The sequence below is a fragment of the Cheilinus undulatus genome, linkage group 1, assembly GCF_018320785.1.
Source record: "Cheilinus undulatus linkage group 1, ASM1832078v1, whole genome shotgun sequence".
Classification (NCBI taxonomy): Eukaryota; Metazoa; Chordata; class Actinopteri; order Labriformes; family Labridae; genus Cheilinus; species Cheilinus undulatus.
Window position 1 is genome coordinate 13054703 of NC_054865.1, and position 8343 is coordinate 13063045.

At 47.5% G+C, this 8343-nt stretch overlaps 1 pseudogene; it reads left to right on the plus strand.

The window, feature by feature from the left end:
* The first annotated feature begins 2092 nt into the window (after positions 1-2092).
* On the plus strand, positions 2093-5196 carry LOC121511829 (annotated as a pseudogene).
* Positions 5197-8343: the final 3147 nt, after the last annotated feature.

Below are 8343 nucleotides of genomic sequence, written 5' to 3' on the forward strand. Positions count from 1 at the left end.
AATATTTTTTTTCTACTTTTAATGCAATCAAATCAATTTTGTTGCTAATCTTTGACCCATACAAGACTCACCTTGAAGCTCCATCTTTCTACTATTCATTTCATGGAAAATAATCAAATTTTTTTTTTTTTTTTTTGGGGGGGGGGGGGGGGGGTGTTTTATAAAGTGAAATATTTCAAATAATTAAAGTGGCATTTAAAGGGTTAAAATCCTGAAAATTATTTAATGTTTGGCAGGTTTGAGCAAGTCTGAAGTTGTTAAAGAGATTTAATGGTAGTTTTTCTGTACATGTACATTTTTGCCTTGAAGGTGTCCAGAGGATAGTAAATTTGAGGAAAGCACAAGGGTTAAATAGATAAAGATAAATTGTAAATATCATTGTTGTGGTGAGGTCTGTTCAGCCGTGAGTTCACTGTGGCCAATGAGAAACCTATAAAGAGACACAGTCTCCTTTAGCGCCCAAAATGACCAACAAGTACTGATTTCGTCCATCTCGGCTACATATCCCTTAAAAAGGGTTCACAGGTGAAATAAAAGCCTTCAATGGTCTTAATTGTGCCTGTTGTTTCTCCTACAGCTTGCAGCACATATGGTTATTGATATTAAACTCAGGATCATTTGTCCACTTGCTGTATAACCCCCAGAGAGAGGAATTAACAGGTCAAAAACAGTTGACCACAGTAGTGTTTTTGGGTACATATAGAAATCAGTACCTTGACTTTTACTGATGTACATTTTAACCTCAATAACTGTGCTTTTACTCGAGTACAGCACTCTTTTCCACCTGTGTTGACTACACAGTAGCACATAGATTGAGAACGACTCCATATCACATCCATAAACAGCTATTGGACAAAGCAAAGACTGAAGTGTTGAAATCTCAGGGCAGAATATTTAAAAGTTGATTTTTACTCCATTCTGAGTGAAATGGGTCTCAGTGTTAGGAGTTATTTGTTAGTTTTCATCCATCAGTGTAAGTTTAGCTCTGTAAAGAGTCAACTGATCTATACAGGGATTTCAAATCTGGGGTTTTGCATGTGGAATACTCGCTGTAGCTTAGAGCTATTTTATGTCTTTAGTAGTGTTCAGCTTGTTGCCCAGTGGTACCTGCTGGGTTTCCTTTGCTTATGCATCTGGTGGATTGTTGCTGTTTTTGATGTGAGACACATTTGCACCATGAGTGAAGTTATCCACCAAGTTAGACTTTAGGTGATTCTAAAGGACACATGGAGCGTATTCTTCATCAGTATGCATTTCCTTGCTATGAGGTTAAATGTCTGTTCTATTTCATTCTTCCTGACCGCCAGAGACGGTATACAATACCTGGATATCATCGCGCTGTGGCGCAAGAGGTCGAGACATAATACCAACAAAGTCACATGTGACCTGGTGACGAAAGCAATCTGATAAGAAGCCCTGTCACCCAGCAGTCGACTCCTTTTCATCTTCTCGCCATTACGCGCAGGTCGTACAGTTTGTTTTGCCAGCTTAGCATCTAGCCGCCTATGCTTGTAGCCTCGTAACCCATCGGTTGGAGCTACGTCCCATCCTCCAGAGGCTGCATAGCCGGTGTTCATTACCTAACCAGGAGTTTTGCCGCACCTTTGCAGGTAAGTATTATCACCTTCTCCCGGCTGGTATACTCTTGTTTACTGTCGTTGCCGTTAGCGTCTCTGCTGTAGCGGCTAACGTTGCTTGTGTTGACTTGCTATTTTCAGGAGTCACCGACTTAGCTAAAGCTATTACTTCCGAACCTTTCGACCGACCGGTCTCGCTGAGGTGCTCCCGCCTGACAGCGACGACTGTGTATAAGGTCTGTGGACAGTAGCGGAGAGTGTTCTCGCTCCATAGCTACCGTCCAACTTCACTACCGCGATCTGGCTTCCCACGGCTTGTGACTGAGTGTGATTCGCTCTTGCTGCTTGCTAGACCTACGGTGCTAAGTCAGTGATTCCTGGTGGGTGTGTAGCCGAGTGTTTCCGCTCTTGCCCCACACTACCCCGATATTGGAGCTTCTTCTTACTGACTAATTAGCGACCGTAACTGAACATTCGTGAAAACGGAGGCAGTCGAGTCGGGCTTGACAGCAACCATGTTCTCAGCTTGCAATGCCTGCATGACCCCTCTCAGTGCAGAGGATGGCCATGACACTTGTCCAACATGCCTTGGCGTTGAACATCTAAGGCAGGCGATGACAGACCAGGCCTGCAGTAATTGCCGCTGCATGCCGTTGGCAGAGAGGGCCGCTAGGCTAGCTAGATATGAAAATAGCCTAAGCAGGACCCCCTCTTTGAGCTCCAAACGCAAACACAAGTTGAGCTCCACTGTTGCTAAGAAGAAACAGAGACGTGAGGAGCCGCTGGCTCTCAAGGTGGACACACTGGCCTCTGAATTTGCCCAGATTAAGGCCCTTCTCCTTAATTTGCAACCTGAGGCCCCCCCTCCCGTTGCTACAGTTGCTAGCTCTGTTGCTCCAGCACCACCTCCTATGATCGGTGAGGGTGATAGCTTGTCTTCCCTATCCCCTGTTGCTATTCTGCAAGATGAAGATGTCCTTTCTAATGCAGCTTCAGGGAACTGCTTTAGTGATAAAGAGGGGGGAGAGCAGGAGGATTTGATGAGGGCGCCCTCACACTCTTCAGGAATGGACTCTCTTGAGTCAGATTCCATGAAAGATGTTGACACTGGGCTTTCAACAGTTAAAAAAGCCATTCAGCTGGCTATCTCTCGGCTTGGCCTCGATGTTGCCCCTGTTGAGATGGCTCCGGCCAATGCCTTCTTCAAAAATACTCCGCAACAGTCTACCTTCCAAGTGCCTCATTCGGTACCATACATTGAGGAGCTTAAAAGATGCTGGCCTGACCCTAAGGCATTCCACCATTTGCCTAGTGACTGCAGGGTTTTGGCCGCTATGAAGGATGCTGCCCAGTGTGGGCTAGACCAAATGCCTGCCATTGATGCATCTATTGCTTCTTTGATAGTCTCCCCAGATGAGGCCCTCCGACCAGATGCCCGCTGCCCGCGCCCACAGTGCAGGATCACTGATGACCTCCTCATCAAGTGCTATGATATAGCAGCTAGGATGGGGCGCATCGGTAACTCCTTATCTCACCTTGTTCTGGCTCTGTCACAGACCCTTCAGACCACTGGAGCTGATGCCCCCACACAGAGCCTGAGTGATGCTTCACTTCAGGCTTTTGCTTTCATGACAAGAGAGCTTGGCAGACTTATGTCCACTTTGACTCTGGCCCGACGCCAAGTTTGGCTGGCCCAGTCCCCCTTATCAGAGGCATGCAGGAAGACCCTACGCACACTACCGGTTGTTCCGGGACAGATGTTTGGGTCTGCAGCCCAAGAGGCCTTGGAGCGCAGTGCTCAAGTTAATAAGGTCAGACAGCAGTTTGCTGATCTACGCCGGGCGCCCCTGCCTAAACCAAGGCATGCCAACAGTTATCGCCCTGTAGCCAGGACTCAGAGTCCTTTGGGGGCTGGACGTTCCTCCCCTCAACAGGTGACTGTTGTCAACAACCCTTTGAGGTCTCTGGTTCTAAGTCAGGAGATTGCGGCACTTTTAAGGAAAGGCGCCATCGAAACTGTACAAAGTTCTTGTCAGAAGAGGGGTTTCTATTCAGCTTATTTTCTAGTTCCGAAGAAAGACGGCGGGTTTCGCCCCATTCTCGACCTCAGGAAGCTGAACCAGTACATAAAGGTTCTGCGTTTTCATATGCTCCGCACAGCAGATGTTCTCCAGGCTGTGTCAGAGGGAGACTGGTTCACAAGTGTCGATTTGAAGGATGCTTATTTCCATGTGCCAGTGGCACCCAAGCACAGACAGTTCCTCCGCTTTGCATTCGAGGGAGAGGTTTACCAGTTTCGTGTGCTCCCATTCAGGCTTTCGCTTGCTCCTCGGATCTTCACAAGGGTCATTGCAGCTGCACTTGCCCCTTTGCAGGCCAAAGGCATGCGAATTCTTCCCTACTTAGACGATTGGCTGGTTTGCACTCCAACACAGGAGCAGGCGCTTTGCAACACAGAAACCCTTCTGTCCCATGTGTTGGAACTGGGGTGAGGATGAGGGCTTCACCCTTCCTCCAGAGGGTGAACGATATCCTCAGCCTTGTCTCTCGTTTTCAGAGGGGCAAGAGAATAACATACAGACTACTGCTCCAGTTACTAGGGAAAATGACAGCAGCAACAACGGTCATCCCTCTAGACCTCCTCTCGTTGCGCCCTTTGCAAATCTGGGTCAACGGGTTGGGTCTCGACCCCAAGAGACACCAAAACAGGACGGTGCTGGTATCAGGCCAGTGCCTTCGGGCCCTGGAGCCTTGGAGAGACAGAACTTATCTGTGCTGCGGTGTTCCCCTGGGCTCACTTCCGTCCCGCCGGGAGATAGTAGTGACGGATGCCTCCCTCTCAGGTTGGGGGGCTGTGTGGCACCACAGGACAGTCAGGGGGACTTGGAGCTCCCATCAGAGGCTCTGGCACATAAATGTGTTGGAACTGCGTGCAGTCCATCTAGCGCTCAGGCATTTTCTCCCCTTCTTGGAAGGCAAACATGTCTTAGTGCGTTCGGACAACACATCTACGGTTTACCATGTGAACCACCAGGGTGGCACCAGGTCCATCAAGTCCCTAAGGGAGGCACAGAGGCTACTGCTGTGGGCATCACCCCACCTAGCGAGCCTCAGAGCTCTGCACCTGCCAGGAGTGCAGAACGAGGCAGCAGACATGCTCTCCCGCCAGAGGCCCCCACCAGGCGAATGGAGGCTGAATCCTTCAGTGGTTCAGATGATCTGGGAGAGGTACGGCAGAGCGGAGGTTGACTTATTTGCGTCAGAGGCTTTGACGCATTGCCCACTGTGGTTTTCCCTCTCGGAACAGACCAGTCCACTGGGACAGGATGCACTAGCGCATCCCTGGCCAGACTGCCTCCTGTATGCTTTTCCTCCTCTCCCCCTGCTCATGCTGACACTTCACAGGATAGAAAGAAGCAACCATTCCGTGCTGCTGGTAGCCCCGTACTGGCCAGGGCGAGTCTGGTTTCCTGTTGTTTGTCGGCTTCTCAACGGAGTGCCCTGGCCTCTCCCACAGAGGCAGGATCTTCTGTCCCAGTTGGAGGGGCGCATTTGGCACCCTCAGCTGAAACGTCTTCAACTGCAGGTCTGGCCGCTGAAGGGCCTGGCTCCCTGCTGAGCTCCTGTGAGCAGGCAGTGGTCCAGACAGTACTAAATTCGAGAGCTCCCTCCACTAGGGAACTGTATTCCAACAGATGGAAACTCTTTTCCAGTTGGTGTACAGATCAACATGAGGATCCAGTGTGTTGCTCTGTTCCTGTATTGCTCAGGTACCTGCAGTTGTTGTTGGATAGAGGTCTCTCCGTCTCAACCATTAAGGTATATGTTGCTGCTATCTCAGCTCAGCATGTATTTGTGGATGGTCGTAGCGTGGGTTCACATCCTCTAGTGAGTCGCTTCTTGAAGGGCGCGCTGCAGTTGCGGCCTCCCTTTGCCACGCGGGTACCTTCCTGGGATTTGCTTGTTGTCTTAGAGTCCCTTTGCTCCTCACCATTTGAGCCACTGGATCAGGCTGAACTCAGATGGTTATCTGGTAAGACCGCTTTTTTACTCGCTATGGCCTCTGCTAAGCGTGTCAGTGACCTTCACGCCCTCTCTATTTCCGGTGACTGTTTACATTGGCATTCTGATGGCTCGGGGGTTGCCATGTGGCCCAACCCCTCATTTCTCCCTAAGAGGCTTTCTGCCTTTCATGTCAATAGGCCTATCAACTTGGCAGCTTTCACCCCACCGTCTGGGGTGGAGGAACTGTCCCACGGTGCTGGCCTCCTCTGTCCAGTCCGGGCCTTGAGACAGTACATTCAGGTTTCTGCAGAGTTTCAGAAACTGATGCACTGTTTGTCTGTCATGGTGGTTCCAGGAAGGACAAGCCTTGTCTAAACAGAGGCTCTCTAACTGGATTGTAGATACCATCTCCATGGCGTACAGTCTGAGAGGCCTCCAGGTCCCTTCTGTGAAATGTCATTCAACCAGGAGCGTGTCTACATCTTGGGCTGCCTTGAAGGGCGTTCCGCTCAATGACATATGTGCTGCAGCTGCTTGGGCTTCATCCTGCACCTTCGCTCGGTTCTATCGGGTCAATGTGGCAGCCCCTCATCCTGTGGCAACGGCAGTCCTGTCTGCTTCTTCAGTTCTTTGCAAGGTGAGTGTGTATCCTCATGACCTTGTTGGTATGAGTCACCCAGGTATTGCATACCGTCTCTGGCGGTCAGGAAGAATGAAATAGAATGAGAGTTACAGCTGTAGCTAAGGTTCTATGAATTCTGGATGACCGCCTGAGTTCTCTGTCACTCGGAATCTTGTCGAGAAGATTCTGTAGGAGACGACTGCTGGGTGACAGGGCTTCTTATCAGATTGCTTTCGTCACCAAGGTCACATGGTGACTTTGTTGGTATTATGTCTCGACCTCTTGCGCCACAGCGCAATGATATCCAGGTATTGCATACCATCTCTGGCGGTCATCCAGAATTCATAGAACCTTAGTTACAGCTGTAACTCTCATTTTGTTCTTTTCAGAAGAGACCCGAGTTTCAACAGACTTTCAAGAGCTACTGCAGCGCTGCCATAATGAAAAATATTCAACAGTTTAAATGTGCAGATAAACCTTATGTATGGTTGACCAATATAAACACATTAAAAGTTTTAAAATGAACTCTATATGAGTTAAACTGTTACTGGCAGTTTTGCTGTGTATTTTACTTTATTATAGATGTGTGACTTTACCTGAAAAACCTGGTTGGAGATCTATTATCTTGCTATTCTTGCCAATAAGTCAGAATATATTTTACAACTCCTTATTAGCTACTCAGAACTCAGTACTTAAAGTAAACTTTAAGTCAAATACGTCTTACTTTTACTTGAGTAGAATGTTAGACCAGTACTTTTTCTGTTACATAAGTAAATGTGAACCAGAGTAAATGTCGCTTTTGTTTCCACCTCTGGGTGCAGGTTTTCCAGTTTGCCTTTAAGGAAGACCATAGCACATGTCTTGCCATGATGCATGAGTATATATGAGCGAGTCCTTTTATTCCTGGAGCCTTGTTCAACAAATTAGCCTGACATCATTTACAGGAGTTCTGTCATCACTATTATAGCATGTTCAGACTCAGGCAGTGGTGCTGCTAGAATCAGACCATCATTCTTGAGGCCTTTATCATAAACATATGCTTATCACACAGCAGTCTTCATGATACTAATCAAAGCAACACAATGGCTATTTTTAAATACCTTGGTAAGTATTACCACCTAGTCCTGTTGGAAGTGTCTTCAGTTTCTTAATCAGAGGTGTAAACATCAGCTTTTAACACAAACAAATACATTTTTTCACCACAATCACGTCAAATGTTCTGTTAAGATGAAAGTGTTGGAGCTGCTGCAGTAAACATGAATGAAGCCTCATTATAGTGAAAGCTGTCACTCTCCTGTCCTTGTCTTTGAGCTCACACCTACACATCCACCATGGACACAAAGACACCATGAGTCACTCTTCACCACATACAAAGACCATCTTCACATGACCCACATATCTGGCCTACATACCTGGTCCATACTTCAAGAATTCAGATCCAATCAGAGCCAATCAGTCCTCACAGGATGTGTAGGCCTAATTCCGTTTTGTGTAAATAGTAGAATGACGGGCTTTTCCCAAAAGCTCTACCTTAGTCTCATCTGTCCACAAAATGTTCTCCCAGAAGGACTGAGGCTTATTCAGGTACATTTTTGCAAACTCCAGTCTGGCTTTTTATGTCTCTTTGGGGGGCAGTGGGGTTTTCCTCGGTCCTCTGCCATAGCGCTTAATCTCATTCAGATGACGATGTATGGTCCGAGCTGACACTTTTGCACCCTGAGTCTGCAGGACAGTCTGAATTGGTGTGGAGGTTGACTGAGGAGGTTTCTCCACCATTTCAACTATCCTGCGTATCCTGGAGTATTTTCTGGAAAAGTTCCAGAGGTGCCAATACTTTTGTCCAGGATTGTAGTCTCATAGAAAGTGTTGAACTTCCCAACATATAAATATACTAAGATTTCTGCACTTAAATTTATATAAAGTCGAATATCAGAAAAACTACACAGTGACCTCAGACCTTCCTCTCCCTGCTGCCATCTAACAAGCATTATACCTGCAGTAAATGTAAGCTGTGTTCATGGCAACATACCTCAGCATTAAAGCAAAACATAGCTTTAGTTATTGCTGTCAGTCACTTGCTGCAAAATTTGTGGTCATCATTTCTCTTAATACTGCCCTGCCCTGGTCTATTTAGACCTA